At 49.9% G+C, this 16,639-nt stretch overlaps 2 protein-coding genes across 4 annotated transcripts in view; one reads left to right on the top strand and one right to left on the bottom strand.

The window, feature by feature from the left end:
- UBE2A (ubiquitin conjugating enzyme E2 A) overlaps positions 1 to 16,639 on the top strand; it is an 81,014-nt gene that overhangs the window by 13,629 nt on the left and 50,746 nt on the right. The window lies entirely within an intron of this gene.
- STEEP1 (STING1 ER exit protein 1) overlaps positions 1 to 16,639 on the bottom strand; it is a 55,197-nt gene that overhangs the window by 6,510 nt on the left and 32,048 nt on the right. For 2 of the 3 annotated variants that reach the window (XM_070606034.1, XM_070606035.1), the window contains one exon: positions 2,211 to 2,729. The gene's annotated coding sequence lies outside the window, so the exon portion shown is untranslated. Of the gene's footprint in view, positions 1 to 2,210; positions 2,730 to 16,639 lie in introns of those variants that run through there. The other variant, XR_011536217.1, reaches the window with a different exon arrangement.

The following is a 16,639-nucleotide window of genomic DNA, read 5'->3' on the forward strand; positions in this document are numbered from 1 at the left end:
GTGTTGCTTTGACTGCTGAGCCGGGAGAAGTGCTCAGCCTCCCCAAAGATATGTATGGGGCTGTGGCAATGGGCCTGTGCCCTGCAGGCTGCAGAGCAAGACACCAGCCTGGAAACCAGGTCCAGGTCCCGGTGGTCATCAGAAGTCCTTCTGCCAGATTGGCAGGCTGTGCTCCAGACAACAGAGGTGTCCTGTGCCTTTCAAAGGGCTGGGTTGTCCACCCAGCTCCTATTAGGCCTTCTCTCCAGGCCTCTCCTCTTTCTAAGTTATTCTGACACAGGCAGTGTGCCTTCCAAGGGACCTAGCACCAGAAAGACTTCTGAAGTCAGCTCAGCCAGGCCACGCATCTACTAGGCCGGGGGCTCCTTGGGAGGTTCCAGGGGAGGAGCCAGGCTCTGTCATCTAGGAAGGCTTCACAGCCTCAGGATGCCTCCTGGACAGCCCTGAGTCACCCTTGGAGACTCACTCAGGGTTTGGCATTCTCTCAGTGACGAGAAACCTAATGATCCTGACCACATGCGCCTGCATTCCCTGTGCCTTGTGTTCAGGCAGGGCTGGGCCCAGCTGTGCCAGAACAGCAGGGGTTCAAAGGGCACGCCACCTGGTTCCCAGGGTTGCCCGCACAGAGTTTAATGCAGTTCTGTGGAAAGGGAAAAAAAGCGTATCCTTGACAACCAGTATACACACACAGACTCAGTCAGCAAACCCTTGTTGAGTGTCTGTTATGAACAAGGCCCTGTGCCAAGTACTGAGGGGAGGGGAAGAGGATACGAAAACAAATTAAGCGTGGCCCTTGTCCTTGAGGACTTTGTCCTCTACCAGAGAAGCGAGCCACATATATAACTAGCTATAATATAAGACCAAATTCATCCACTGGCTTGACATTTGCTGAACACACACTCTGGGTGGGGCACTACACTAGATGTGGGGATACACAGCAGAGAAGAGAAAAAAAGTCCTCCCTTATGGAGCTTATGTCCCACTGAGGGACACAGAGAAGTAAGACGACAATCACAATATAGTGTAACAAGGTGCTGCTAGGGGTCAGCAGACATAGCTTCGGGACCAAAGAGCAGGAATGCCTAACTGACACTTGGGGAATCTGGGAAAGCTTCCGAGAGGAAGTTCCAGCTAAACCAAGACCCACGGCTGCCACATGGCACGGCTACAACATGACTGGCGCCTCCTGGAGTTGGACGCCACCATTGGTGGCAGCCCAGGCTGAAGGAGGTATAGGAGTTAGCCAAGAGTACTCAGAAGGCGTGGCAAACGGAAGGTAGCTCAAAATGGTTAGAGTTCAAGGGCCAACTGGTGAATGTGGATGGAGGGGGTGTGGGAGTTGGAACCTCATCACTTTGCAAGTATCACTGTAAAGATTGGATCACACAAAAATTATCAATGGATGCTAAATCTAGTGGAGATTTTAGTGAGAAGCAAGATATTTGCATGGTCTTAAAGTGTACCCCTACAGACTGCTTATTATGTGCAAGGGAGAAAAAAAGTAGCTATGGAGTAGAGAAATTTGGCACCACCTTGAACTGGTGATCAAAATTAACATTGCCTTGAGAGACCGTATTACCTGTGCAGTGCACCAGCAGAGGAGCATAGCCCTGATCAAATCATGGGGAAACATCGGGCAAACACAACACGAGCAGCATTCTGTTAAAAGTGTTAGCAAGAAGGGGCATGTGTTCTTCAAAAATGGCAGGGTCATGGCAAAGACCCAAAAAATGCTATGGAATGTTCCAGATTAATGAAGGCTAAATAGAAAGAACAACTCAATGCACTACCTGACCCTAGAGTAGCTCCTGTACTGGAGGGGAAGAAATGTTCTAAAGGACTTCGGTGTGTCAACTGATGAAGCTGCAGTGTGGACAGTAGATTAAAGTATTGCAACAGGGTTCAGTTTAGGAGACGGAGAGCTGGCCTGTGGCCACGGAAGAGGCCTGCTCTACGCTTGGGAAATATTCCCTGCCGTGCGGGTGTAAGGGCTCATGATGCATACCACCTACTCTCAAATGGCTCAGAAAAAAGTGTGGATGTGTGGGTATATAACGTGTGAATATATGTGTGTGTATATGTAAGGTCTATACGTAAAGTGTGCATACGCGTATGTGCGTGTGTATGTGTGTGTGTGTAGAGAGAGAGAACCCAAATGATAAAGGAAATGGGATAAAAGGTTAACAATAGGTGACTCTGGGCAAAGGGTATACAAATGTTCCCAGTACTATTTTTATTTTTGCAACATTTTATAATTTTGAAATTATTTCCAAATAAAAAGTTAAAAAATGATGACCAGGTGTCTGGTACAAAGGATTGGGGGCGAGTGGTGAGAAATGACAGCAGCAGCCATATCTTTTTTTTTCCAGCCTTCCAGAGATACAGTGGACATACAACGTTGTGTCAGTTTAAGTCGCACCATGTGGTGATTTGACCCGTTTATATATGGCAAAATGATTATGACCGTACTGTGAACTACGTCACATAATGACCATCACATCCATCACCTCACATAATTATTTCTTGTTTGCGTTGAGAACATTTAAGATCTACTCTCTTGGCAGCTTTCAAGTATATAATACAATATTAATAACTGTAATCAGCATGCTGTACACCAGAACTTACTCATCTTATAGCTGGAAGTTTGTACCCTTGACCAGCATCTCCCATTTAGCAGCGGCCAGACCTTGAAGAGACTTCCACATCGCGGTCAGAATCTGGACTTTATCCTGAGGACAATGAGAGAGACGCCACAGAGATATTTAGAAAAAAGACCTTGCACCACAAGGCTGACTCGTTTTGTTTTCTAATTTGTGCCTTTTGATAGTTTACAGATTTGGGACCACTGTCACATACAGTCTATTACAGGGCTGGGAGGGGGCAGTAACAGGTGTGTTGTCAACAGAGTGCAGGGAAAGGCATTGGCCTGGGAGGAGAAAAGATGAGCATGTTGCAGGCTGAGCAGAGAGAGGCATAGGGGTCATTTTCTGAGTGCCTGTTATGTTGGGTGACATTTCACACTAAAGATACAAAGATGAATGAGACAGTAGTCCCTTCCCAAGAAATCTGGTGGTGTCACCATCCTGCAGGATTGATGGGGTAGTGTCCTGGTTTTGTCAGAGGCAGCCGTGAGAGTCTTAGGCTTCAGCCTGGCCTTGCAGGACGGTCAGGGGCTGGTTGGAGCTGTAGCTATCGGGGGCTATCTCTCCAGAGGATGGGGATTTGGGAAGAGAGTCTTGTGTTTTGTGAAGAATGACCACACAAGGAGACAAGCCTTCCTCAAACTCTTAGGAGGGACAGGACCCACCCACCCAGAGCAGAAATGTGGGGCTCTGTCACCTCTTCAGGCCAGAGGTCCCAGCAGAGAATAGGAGCTGCTTCTCCAGCCCCATTCCCAATTTCCTCTCCCCAGTTTCTCCCTCCCTTCTGGAAGGAAGCCCAGACCACATTCTGGGAGATCTTAGCACTCTCCCTCTGAGAAATCTTGGCTGGCTCCCACCCAAGAGAGACCCTGGGAGGGAAGCCCAGTCAGCGGTCACCCAGTCACCGCGGGAGCTGGCCGGCTGAGACCTCTCCCTCCTCCAGGGTGGCACCTTCCCCAGTGCAGTCTTTCTCCTGGGCGGTTCCTTCAGGACCCAGCTGACTCCTTTTCTGGAAGCCACTTCCCCCAAATCCTGGAAATCCCCTCTGGCTCTGTGGACACTCGCACTATCCTACTCTGGGCCTTTCCCTGACTTCCTCATTGGTGTCAAAACTTCCTTTTCATTTCCCATTCCTTCCATTCTGCCTAGGAAAATTTGATGCCGGTAAGATAAATCGGATAAGCTGGGTTCTGCTCAAGAGTGAGCTAGCTTATACCACAGCACGCGCTCCCAGAATTGACGGAAATAAGGGGAATGTTAGGCACCTACAACTTGGAGAGGAAGACATGTTCGGTGAGGTGGGCGTTCTTCCTGCTGCGTTGGGCACGTTATTTGGGACTGGCTTATGGACGGGGTTTAGAATGGAGTTGGGGGGGTAGGGATGGTGGGGGAACTAGAGGCAAGACAGCACATCAAGAGACTGTTGCTGTACTTCAAGATGGTGGCCTGGCCTAAAATCTTGCCAGGACATGCAGGGTTAGGTTGACGAAGCACAAATATGAAGGGTAGGACAGGCCTGACCTGGTGACTGGCTGTGAGCAGATGTGAAATGTGGGAGTGCCCAGGTTTCCTACTTGGCCAAGTAGGTGAGTGGCAGTGCCATTTATTGAGAAAGGGATCATCAGGCAGGACAGATTGCGGGTTTGAGGGGGAAGGAAAGGATGATAAGTGTGGTTGGGTATATTAAATTTGAGTTGCCTGTGGGACATCCAAGTGGGGCTGTCCAGGAGGCATTTGGATTGGGGTTGGGGGGGGGGTCTGGAGCACAGGAACAAAATGTGGCCTAGAAGCAAAACTTTTAATATCCTAACACACACACACACACACACACACAGACACCAGAACTTCCAACTTGGTACACACACAGGGTCATTCAGCCCAGGGCCTGTTGACAGAAGGTGTAGAAAGTTCCCACACAGTGCTTTTACGATGCCTCCTCAACAGTCATTATGCATAATCACAAGGACAACAGTAATCTGGGTCTGGAGACATTTTACTCCTGAAACTCCACAGTCACGCCTCTCTGCAGACTTCATAGTACGCCCCGGTCTTTTCCAAACTCCTGTGAATGGTATTGTCGGAAGGCATTTGCTGGAGGATGTGTGGGAATGCTGGTGTGTGTGCTGGGCGGGGCGTGGCGGCTTGGCAGGAAGTGGAGCTCTTGGAAATCTGACGAGTTTCGTCCCTGCCCTTTCAGAGCGTATTGAGCCCTTAGTGTCTGCATCCTCACCCTGGTCAATCCCATCCCGTGTACTACGCTGCCCTCTCAGCTGCACAGGATGTTCTCAGGCGACGCCAAGAGCAAATCGCTCCCCTTCAGTACTTCCGCCAGCCTCAGGAGGCATGGGTGGGGTGGGGCAGTGTGCCTGGGGGTGGGAGGCAGAGGTGACTTTTCTCGTAAGTTGGGAGAAAACCAATCAGCATCTGAACTTCCTGGTTATAGAACATCTGGCTAGTAAAAACCTGCGTGTGCATGGGGGTGGGGATTGGGGAGTTTCCCCTCCCCCCAAGTGTTAGCAATAATAAAGGCCACTCCTCGCACAAGCTGACAAGCTGAGAGCTCCCACACAGGACTCCACACTGGGCTTCTGTTTCACCAGGAAGAAGTCTTGAATGGCAGCCAGACTTGTACTCATTGATTCATTCAGTCAGTGAGGGCTGGTCTTTGTACCGAGTGCTGGGTGGGGTGGGGCTGGGGACTGTGGCCTTGGAGAGCTGCCAGCCTAGGTGCAGACACAGAACATTCATTCGTGCAGTGACATCGGAGCGGTATATCCCAACACGGTCCCAACTGTATCAGCGCAGTTGTGCCTGATAAGTTGCCTGGAGGTGACCTGAGGAGCGGAGATAAGCGCATGTGGCCCAGAGGGAGACAGGGTTCATTCGCGGCCTGTTCGCAGAGGATGGCCCAGAACGCTGGGCAGGCTTTCCACCAGAGAGGGTCATATTCTAAAGCAGACTGAGCCAGTGGGCAAGAGGCCCAACCACAGACCCAAAGTCCCACTGCCACTCTCTCTTTCTGCTGAGAAGGAAACAGGGCCCCAAATGTAGACTCCAAAGACAAACACTGGGCTGCCCTCAGGAGTAGCTTCCAGGACTCTGGCCAACATCCTAGGGGCGGAGGAGAAGCATTTGGCCCCCCTCCCCAACCAACAGTCTCTGGTGTCACCAGCCTTTCTGGAAAGCCTTCAACAATAAATTACAGCCCAGCCAGGAGCAAGGCCAAGTGGCGGAAGGGCTGTGCCAGAGCTCCCCTGCCCCCACTCCTTCCTCTTTCCCTTAGTCTGGAGTGCTCACCAGAGGTGCCTTTCAGAGGCACTGCAAGCGTCCCTGGCCCTCTTCCGCCCCTGCTTTTTTCAGGCAGAAAGAGGCCACCCACCCACGGAAAAGCCATTGTTGTCAATCTGTCCTCCGGGCCCCCATTCAAGGTGGCAGCTAAGATTAGCTCTAGAATCCAGGAGCTTGCCATCCAGGGCGGTGGGCTGTGGGGTCCTGAATCAATGGCAAAGGGGAGACGGAGTAGTGATGGGGGTGGTTGAGGCCCTGGAAATATAGTTAGGACCAGGGCTGTGCTGGGGCCGGCTCCTTCTGCCCCGTGGAAGCCAAATGCTACATTTTCACCAATGTGAGCTGATTATTAAACAGAGCTATTGTTTAAAAATATATATATACTTATGACATAAATCCTATTAAAAACTAAAGTAATAAATACCCCAAAACTCATCACTTCCTAATCATTTTACTGTATTATACTATTGTCTGTGCACTTGAGCTTATTACGTATAACATCTGTATGGTTGAAATCCTGTACAATGGCGTGCAATCGCACATCTCTTTCCAACATCACAGAGAAGTTGGCAGCTTGAAATCACCCACAGTGGGAGTTCGAAATCAGTAACTGTTATAAATTAGGGTTTGATTTCTCGTTTTGTTGATTATCTAGACTTAAAAAAGTGAGGGAAAATTGTTAACAGGGCAGATGAAACTCAAGTGTGAGCCATGTCTGTAGCTGTTACATTCTGAAAAATACTAAAAAATGAGGACATAATCTTCCAGTGTTTCAAAACCACTATCCTCTTCAGCAAAGAAGTCACTCACAGTATTTAGGATTTAAAGGAGTTCTGACATACGTCTTTGTTGTTTCACACACAATGAAAATATCAGGGGCCGACACAGTGGTCAAGTTCGCAAGTTCTGCTTCAGCGGCCCGGGGGGTTCGGATCCCAGGTGCGGACATGGCACCGCTTGGCAAGCCATGCTGTGGTAGGCATCCCACATATGAAGGAGAGGAAGATGGGCACGGATGTTAGCTCAGGGCCAGGCTTCCTCAGCAAAAAGAGGATTGACGGTAGATGTTAGCTCAGGGCTAATCTTCCTCAAAAAAAAAAAAGAAAGAAAACAACCAACAGTCATGTCAGAACTATATTTTTCATCAATTGCAACCACAGGTTGGCTACAGATGCAAGGGTCTGGCAAAAATGAAAGTATTCTGTGAGAATCAGTTGGTTACTGATTAATAAGTAATATTATTTATTAATATTGTACATTGTATTGTTATATGTAATTTATGTGGCATACACACTTTATATCAGTAAAATTGAGAATTGACTTCTGTACATATACACATGCATACACTTCCTCCTAGAGAGCTGGTCATTAAACATTTACCAGCACTCCACTGGTTAAGCCCAAGCTCAGAACTACTTTGGCACCAGAAACACAAGGCTCAAAGGTCCAAGAGGTACTGCAACCCTGACCAAAACCTGGTAGAGGACAGTCTCGTGACTCAAAAAATTTGTGTGTTTGACAAAAGAAGCAAAGCAATAAAAGCCTGTTTTGGATCTCACTAGGCTGTGAACTCTGTGGAGGCAGGGCCTTGGCCTCTCATTCACAGTGGTATCCTTGGTGCCTAGTCAGCGCCTGGCATGTAGAAGGTGCTCAGTCAACTCCTCTTGAAAAAAATGAATGGTTCTTCTTCTTTTCTTTTTTTTTGAGGAAGATTAGCCCTGAGCTAACATCTGCCGCCAATCCTCCTCTTTTTGCTGAGGAAGACTAGCCCTGAGCTAACATCCGTGCCCATCTTCCTCTGCTTTATACGTGGGACGCCTACCACAGCATGGCATGCCAAGAGTGCCACATCCGCACCCGGGATCCGAACCAGTGAACCCCGGGCCGCCGAAGTGGAACGTGCGCACTTAACCGCTGCACCACCAGGCCGGCCCCTGAATGGTTCTTCTATGCCAACTAACTTTGATCTAACTTCCTCACAATGTCCCCCAGAGGCGGCCCTGACTGGAGACGTAGGCCCGTACTCCTCAGGCTAGAAATGCCCCCTCGGCAGGTTCCTGGTTTCACCCTCAGGCGGGCTCTGAAAGGACCCCCGCTCCAGCATGTCACGTTGGTGCCCAACAGGAAGGCCCGCTGCTTTACTTTCTGGACGCTGGCTCTCCAGAAGTTGGCCTAGGCTAGCTTGGCTCCTCTACCACCTGACAAACTGCTTTGGTCTCGCTGCCAACTATGACTGTATGGACAGAATGAAAAGAAATTGGGAGGTGGGAGAGGGAGAGTAGAGGCAATGAGGAAGTCCAGAAGAGTACAGCGCAAACGGGAAGCCATTTGGCTTGGGGAAAAAAGCACAGAGTAGTCTTTGGACTAGAACCCTATGGAGATTTCTAGTTCTACCTACCACTTAGTAGCTGTGAGATCATCGACAAGTCACTTTACCTCTCTGATCCTCAGTCTGCTTATGTAGAAAATGACCTAAAGGAACTATTCTAGAAGATGTCCTTCACCGGCTTTGCTGGTGTTGGGGGCTACTGCTGATGCTTACACCTGCAGGCTGAGGGGGGGAGAGAATTCTGATATACCAGAAGAAGGGCATCACCTGAAGCCTGGGAGAGGTGTGCTTTTAAGGAAAGAATTTCTCTGGAGGAGGAAGCAAAATGTGTGGAAAGCATCCCAGCTGGTGAGGCAGGCTGAAAGGAAATATTGCAGCTTCCAAAAGGCTCAGATAAATTCATGGCTGATAGTTTACTAAAGGACTCAAGGAGGATGTTTGGGACTTCGAATCCCATGATGCCCTTCTCTGAGTCAGAGGGGTCGGGTCCCACAGGGTGGCATTTTATACTCTTGTGTTCTCACGTCCATCAAATGTCCTGGCCCAAGTCCTCGGTGCTGCACAAGCACGCCCACGCCTTCTTCCCACATCCCGAAGCCACTGCCCAAGACAGGCGAGGGGATCTGCGCAATGAAGCCCAGCAGCTCCCAGAGAGCAGACAGGAGGCTTCTCCACAGCCCTCCCCCCCTTGCTCCTCCCCGTCCCCAACTGCACTGCGGGCTCCACTCCTGACGACTGTTCGTCCTAGGCCTCTTGCTCGGCCTGTATGTTATGAAGCTCAGAATAGCCCCGTGGCAATGGGAAGGCTGGCCTTTCTCAATCCTGCCTCCACACTGCAGATGTGGGGGAGCCTTCCCTAACAGTGTTTCCCTCCTGCTATTCTTCTGTTCAGAATGCCTCCAACCGCCTGCCATTTTGAGTCCAAATTCATGGCCTGACCTTCAAAGAAAAGTTCTCATTCATTCGGCACTTACTATGCGCCAGGCATTGAATCTAAGCGTGTATCCCCTGAACCTAGTACCAAGTCTGCGCTAGGCCCTCCGCTATTTGTCAAACGAATGAGTGAATACATCCTCAGAACAACCCTGAAGAGCAGGTGTTATTACTCGTCGTTCCACCAGTCAGGAGACTGAGGCTTTAGGGAAGTTAAGTAACTTGCTCAGGGTCACGGTTAACAAGAGGAAGAGTCAGGATTCAAACCCAGGTCCGTCTGATTCTAAATCCTGAGGATGCTATATATATGGCTCTTCAAGTGTCCCCCACCCTCAACCTCCTTCACCCGGGAAGGTTCTGGCCTAGCAGACACAGCCTTGTGATAGGTTTTGATCCCAGTTATTCCTGTGGAGATGGCTACAGCCTTCCAGACAGAGGGCACATATGCCAGCTGCCCCATCCACAGGCACTGCCTGCCACAAATGGCTCATTATACCCAGAAGATTCGCCATATAATAAGGCAGCTGCCCCTGGGAACTTCCACAGCCTTCCCAGGATAAGCACACCCTTGGCCAGTCACAACCTCTGCTGTGTCACTGGAGGAGGCACTTCCTGGAAGTTCTGGTGATAGAAGGATTTCCTTTTAGGGAGCTGCTATGCAGCCAGAAACCAGGGCTGCTATCACGGAGGACAGCTCCAGCTTCCACTGTGGGGGCCATGGCCAGGTACCCAACTCTGTTCCTACGGAACCTACTGACCTCTTGTGGGCAGAGGATAAATGCGCTGTGGCCAGGGAGCCTCAGAGGGCCCGGGCCCTCAGCCAGCGGCCCTTCTGAACGTTGTGCTCCCACATCTTCCTATTCGTTGGAAGCCAGCTACCCTTGCCAGGTTTGATTTGCCTCTGACAGTGCTGTAGCAGAAAAGTCTTGCTGCGCCTCCGTTTCTTCACCTGTCAAATAGGGATAAACAAACACCCCTGCCATACTTTAAAACACGAGAATAAGCTTTAATTGGGGGGGGGGGGGACTTGTAGATAAATTCAAGATGCAAAGGCCCCACGGGAGCACTCATGAAATTCTTGGCCCCTGACCAGAAGTATTAGATATTATTTAACAATGTTCAACCTTATGCATGTCACACACAGAAAATATTTGTCTAGCACACTGGGATAAAACGGAAGAGGCTCCTTGTGACCAGAGCTGCCCCAGGCTCAGCCCAGGGACCCCAAAGTCTGAGCACATCAACATCTCAGAATTCCTGGAATCCTTCTGCAGTACCTGGGGTGGCACGCCCTGCGGTATCTAAAAGTAGTCATAGAAGCAGTGGCGAGCCTTGTCAGGATTCTCTTTCCCCCTTTCATCAGCAAAGGGTTCGGATGGGGGACCCTGCCTCTCAGAGACCTGCAGTGCCCACAGACACAGGTGGGAAAGGTCACTGCGCAGTGGGCAAGGGCCCATATGCCTGGCCCCGGCCGCACGGCGGAGTTCAGCAGGTGCTGCCTCACTCGTGCTCCTTTCCGAATGCAGAGAGGTGAAGTGATCACAGCCACCCCCAGACCTCTGGGCAAAAGCAGATTGCATTTGGGGATAATCTGGGTCTGTCAGAGCCCAAAGACAGGGTGTCTAGCAGAACAAAATTGTGGGACGGGGCATCTGCCTTCTGTCTTCCCTCAAGTGTCTTGTTCTCTTTTCTCCTCCTGCTACCCACTCACACCTCATGGACTCATCCTAAAAGCCCTTAATGAGTGGCAACCAAGTGCCAAACCCCATGCCAGGTACTGGGATTACAGGATGGAACTGTCGGCTTCAAGAAACTCAGTCTGGTAGAAAGAAAGACCTGGAAAGAGAAGCACTGAGTAAGGTGCAATAAGTTCAGTGGAGGCCTGCAAAGAGGAGGGGAAGGGCGAGGGCCCAAGACAACCTCAGAGAGTCGGGAAAGTTTGCAAGGACACTTGAAGAGTAAATAGAGGGTGGGGGAGGGAAGAGTAACCAGGAGTAACAAGGCAGCTTTCCAGAGAGAAGGACAGGGACAAAGTAGGCATTGAAATGTGGGAGAATGAGGCATGTTCAAAGCACTTCAAGTAGTCCAGTTGTGCTAGAATAGAAAGCACTGGATTGGGGTTGGGGGAGGGGACGAGCCAGGCAGGCAAGAGGAAGATCAGAGAGGTGCCAATTAAAGGAGTTTGTACTTCATTCTAAAGGCCATGGGGGCATTGTGAACAGAGAGCACCGGGATCCCAATCACTCAGAGACACTTCTCTGGCAGCGGAGGTCAGGGCAGGGTGTCAAGGCAGGGAGGCAGCTGAGCAGGCTATATGGGTTATATGGGTTCAGAGCTCACACTAGGACACTGTCGGGGGGTGAAAAGGAGGGATTTGAGAACCTTAAATATGCAGAATCAACAGAACATGGTGGTTGTGGGGAAGTAGGTGATAAGGGAGAGAGGTCATGCCAAGAGAAGTGGCAGCTTTCTGGCTTGAGGAACTGGGTATGTGATGGCGCCATTCACTGAAATCAGGACCACAGGGAGGAAGGACCTAGGCTGGGGCAGGACTCAGAGAGCCATTGTGGATATGTTGGGTTTGAGATACTCGTGGGACACTGAGGTGGGGCTGTCTAATCGCCACTTGGATATAAAAGCATTATCACTCAGCAGAGGAGGTCTGGCCTGGAGATATGGAATTGGGGCATCTTCAGCAGATGGGGTAATTGAAGCCATGGTCATGAATGAGATGTTGGATAAGAAGAAAGGAGTGGTGAGCATGGAGCTCTGGAGATCACAAGCATTTAAGGAATGTAAAGAAAGTGGGAGAGAGCCAAGTGTCCTAGAAATGAAGGGAGGAGAGAATGGCCATCAGAGCCGTACACCAGAGAAGTCAAGTAAGATAGGGCAGAAACAGGCGGAGAGACATTTCAGCAGAGTGGGGGAGGCAGAAGCCAGACTGCAGTGGGCTGTTTCCAGAAGCTTAGACTGTGAAGGAGAAGAAACAACAGAAGCTAGAGGGGGGCTCTGGGTCAAAGGAGGTTTTTGTTGAAGGTATTTGTTCAAATTTCCATGCTGAGAGGAAGAGATGGAGAGAGAAGGAGAGGCTGAAGCTACAGGAAAGAGAGGAAATAAGTGATGGAGTAAGAGGAGTGAGGGGACTGGGCCTGAACACACGGGGCAGGTGGGTCTCAGCCTTGGGTGGGAGGGGGGGTTGGGGGTAGGAGAAGAGGGGCAGGTTGTGTTTGCTGAGAAGCCGACTCTGAGATGGAGATCAGCATGCAGGAGGTTTATTAGCGAGTGCTCTTGGGATCTCCACCCACGGAAGGGAAGGAATGGAAGCAGGATTGGAAGAGGGAGACATTGGACTGCAATGCAGGTTTGTCGAAGACCTCAGCCGGCCCCCTGGGAACCTCTGAAGCTAGGAGTTGGGACCAAGGGGCCAGGCCTTTATACTCTGGCATCAGTTATTCACTGGATGTGGGCTGCCCTGGGAAGGCGGCATACCCTTGGGCAAAGCAGCTCTCTTCAGCTGAGGCAGTCCCCAAAGGGGTCTGACAGCTGAGAGCGATCTGCTGTAGGCACTGAGTCCTCAGTCCTGAAGGGGGTCAGGGAGGCACACACAGTGCCCACTACAGAGAGGAAGGGGGCGCTATTGCACTTGAGTTGAATCTGTGCCAGTGGGTGTAAGGCTGAAGGAGTTCACACTGTCGGCCTGATTTTTGCTCTGCGACAATGGAAACATGTCCTTCTGGTGAAAAGGGGAGCTGGTCGGGGTTGGGGGCTGGAGGAAAGTGGAATGGCCGTGGGATGGCTGCTTCAGGACACTGAGGAGGAGCTAACCAGGGACGTACGATAGGACTGCCAAGTGGTATTGGGGTCTTAGTTGAAACTAGAGAATGAATCATTTTCGCAGGCCCAAATAGTGTTCAGATTTCAAGGTCCCTCATGCTTGGCCACGGGGATCTGTCCTCCCTCCCTAGGATTTAGTTAGTTTGTACAAGGAAATGTCTATATTATTCAGAGAAGAACGTTTTACAACACCATGTCCTTAAATTCCCAAACTTTTACCTAAACTATTTCCTAAACAAGACCTAAATTCAAGGACTTCAGTAGATAACCATTATTTTTGTTATGACAATAGTTACTTATGCTAATGGCGACAATCTGGCTACTAACAAATAAAACTGTGTGGATATTAAACATTATGCACCAATCAGAAAACTATTGCAGAGTTGACAATAAAGAAAATAAACACTTATTTACGAGCAGACGAATAAAAATTACAGGAGTCAGGATTACACCTAATTAGTGGCAAATACAGAATGTAGAAATTTACAAAGGAAAACTAATTACAAAGCTACAAAGGAAAAACCACTGCTATAATGAGAAGTAGAAAACAGGTGGCTTACCAGGTACTAGAGTGACAAAAGAGAAGTACACTGCCCAATTAAAGAAGCTTTTTTAATCCACACAGGAATTTTATGGATGATCATTCAAACACAATGCCTTGCTGTTCTGAGAAGAAAGGGGCCCTGCATGACCGGGAGCGGGTTGAATAGGAACTCTAGAGGCTTAAAGCGGGGGGCCAGCCAGCCAACTGTGCCTCGCTCAGGAAACCAGCTTGACGTCCATGAGTAACTATGAGAAAGTAGCAATAACTTTTTATAACTGACAGTAGCAATATGGTTCCTAGGAAAAAACCAAAATATCCAATTCTAGAACCAAGTCAACATTTGTGATGGGGCCTCACCCAGCTTCCCTGCACGGATCTGCCGCTGAGCGTACATTTTAACAAAGGCTTTGTTGCTCAAGCTGTGAGTGACTCCAATTGTTGAAATTTTAGGACATGGAGAATGGCAGATCTGTAGGGGAGCTATTTAAGAGGCATTAGGCTGCATCCTAAAATCATTCTAAATACAAGGTGAGTCAGGCCTACTTCCAGCTGTGCCTTAAAGGAGAGATGGGGTTCCCCACAGCTTCCAGGAGTGGATCGCTCCCAGCAAATATCATCTTATAGCTCTTTCCACCAGCTTGCCAGACCACTAGGCACGAATTCCAGGAGCTCCAACTACTGTCCCCATCCCTTACCACCTAATCTCAGAAACACACACACAAAGTACAGGTGATCTTCTGAATCTCCATTGATAATGTCTGCTTTACCGTGTTCCAGTCTATTAAGGGCTTTGACTCATTTCCTCATTTTTCCCTCTCAAGAACCCTCTAAGTAGGTCCTGCTGTTATCCCCACTTTAGAGATGAGGACACTGACGTACAAAGAGGTGAAGACACTTGCCCAAGATCACAGGCAGTATGTGACAGAGCCGGCACAGAAACGTGGGCAATCTGATGGCAAGGTTGTGCGTTTCACATAAAGCTATGATGCCGCCCACATTCTGAGGACCAGATCAACGATTCCTAACCATTCTTTCTTCACGAGCCCCTCTGAAAAGCTGGTGAAATCAATGAATCCTCTTCGCAGAAAAATGCCCATCTACCACACACACACAAAACATATTTAATTTCAAGGGGTTTAGGGACTCCCTGAAACTCAACCTGAACCCTGTGGAGCCCAGATTAAGAAGCTCTGTTGGAGGCTAGTCCACTCCCAGGAAGCAGCTTGGCCTGGACCCCTCCTGGCTCATGGTGCCCCCAGCTGCTTCTGGGAGAGCTCTCGTCTGCTTCCGCTGCTTTGGGGCTGCTATCACAGCTGCCATTCAGAATGCTCTGGCTTTGTAACCTGACACTTGGGAGCTCACATTTTCCCCAGCCTGCCTTGCCTGTGCTGTTTCCTGCTGCACCAGGATGACGTTTCTGTGGGCTAGCCCAGCCCGGACCAAGGGAAGATAAGAAAGCCCTGTGACTTTTTACAGAGACCAGGGCATGCTGCTCCAACTGCAAGACCAAGAGGGAGGGAAATCAAGCTCCCTGAGAGAGCAAATGAAAACTCTGATGCCCAGGGTACCCCGAGCACTGCTCCAGGTCAGAATTAGAGTCAGAAAAGGACACAAGAAGACACAGATGGAAACTTGCTCTGACGGCATCGAGGGTGGGTGCTGCGGTTTGGCCTCAACCCCCAGAAATGCAGTAGATTTGCGCTGTCCCAGAACTCAAAGGGCTCTGCAGCAAAGAGACGTGAGCTTCACACCTGAGCTCAGGACAGGTGGGGGCAAGCACATTTGCATTTCATCCGTTCAAGTCACAGACAGTATTTCGCATTTGTTTATCTACCAGGCACTTATATGCCAGGCACTGTTCTAAGCACTTCACAAATACTAACTCACTTAATTCTCATGACAGCACAATGAGATGGGTACTACTATCGTCTCCATTTTACAGATGGGGAACCTGGGGCACAAGAAAGAGTAAGTGACTTGCCTGAAGTTATCCAGCCAGTAATTGGCAGAGCTAGGATTCGGACTCAGGCAGCCGGGCCTGCGGCGCCCATGCTCTGCACCACCATGGTCTGCAGAGAATGCTCCAGCACTGGGCTAGTGACTGGCAATGGAGCAGTTTGCAGCGCAGCCATGGTCCCTGCTTTCAAGGGGCTTACGCTCTAGCCTGGCCCCAGAGTGGTCAACAGGCACATGATGATGAGTTCCTCGGTCAGGGCGGGGAGGCTGCGACCATGCTTCAGAGCAGGCCAAGGATCCAGACTCCAGAGCAGCAACCAATAGGTTGCAGGGACTCCTTTCTTAGGCCCAGGATCAAAGGAGCCAAAGAGAAGGAGGGGAGCCATTTCTGGTTGTGAGGCCTCCTGTTCGGCTCCCACTCTGAAGCCTAGAAACCAAACAGCTGTGAGCGAGGCTCCCACCAGGAACTGCAGGAGCACAGGAACCAAGCAACTGTCCTCACTCCCGTCTACGGTATCAGAACAAGGGATCCCTACAGCCCTGTTTCCTCGTCACTTTCTCCCTGCAAGCTCCCTGAGGGCAAGACCTAGGCCTGTGTCTTTCTCCATCATACCCTCAGCGCCCAGCACGGGCTGGCACCTAGTCAGTACTCAGTAAATGTTTATTTAATTAATTCAGTCAACCAATATTTATTGAGTATCTACTATGTTACCAGGAACTCTGCTAGGCTCTGGGATACAAGAGTGACCAAAAAGAAAATTCCTGTCCTCACTGAGCTTACATTACAGTGGGAGTGCCAGACAATAAACAAATGAGCAACAAAAATATATAGGGTCTCAGGGGAAAACTGAAGCAAGGAAGGAGGATAGGAAATACAAGGAGGTGATGCAATTTAAGACAGAAGGGACAGCCAAGATCTCTCTGAGAAAATGACATTTAAGGCAAGACCTGAAGCACACGAGGGAGCAGGCCATGGAGATACCTGAGGGAAGAGTGTTCCAGGCAGAGGGAACAGCAAATGCAAAGGCCTCAGGGCAGGAATGTGCCTGGTGTGTTTGAGGGCCAGGGAGGAGACCACTGTGGCTGGATGAGAGGGAGCTGAGGGGGATCATA

Source organism: Equus przewalskii, chromosome X (genome assembly GCF_037783145.1).
Source record: "Equus przewalskii isolate Varuska chromosome X, EquPr2, whole genome shotgun sequence".
Classification (NCBI taxonomy): domain Eukaryota; kingdom Metazoa; phylum Chordata; class Mammalia; order Perissodactyla; family Equidae; genus Equus; species Equus przewalskii.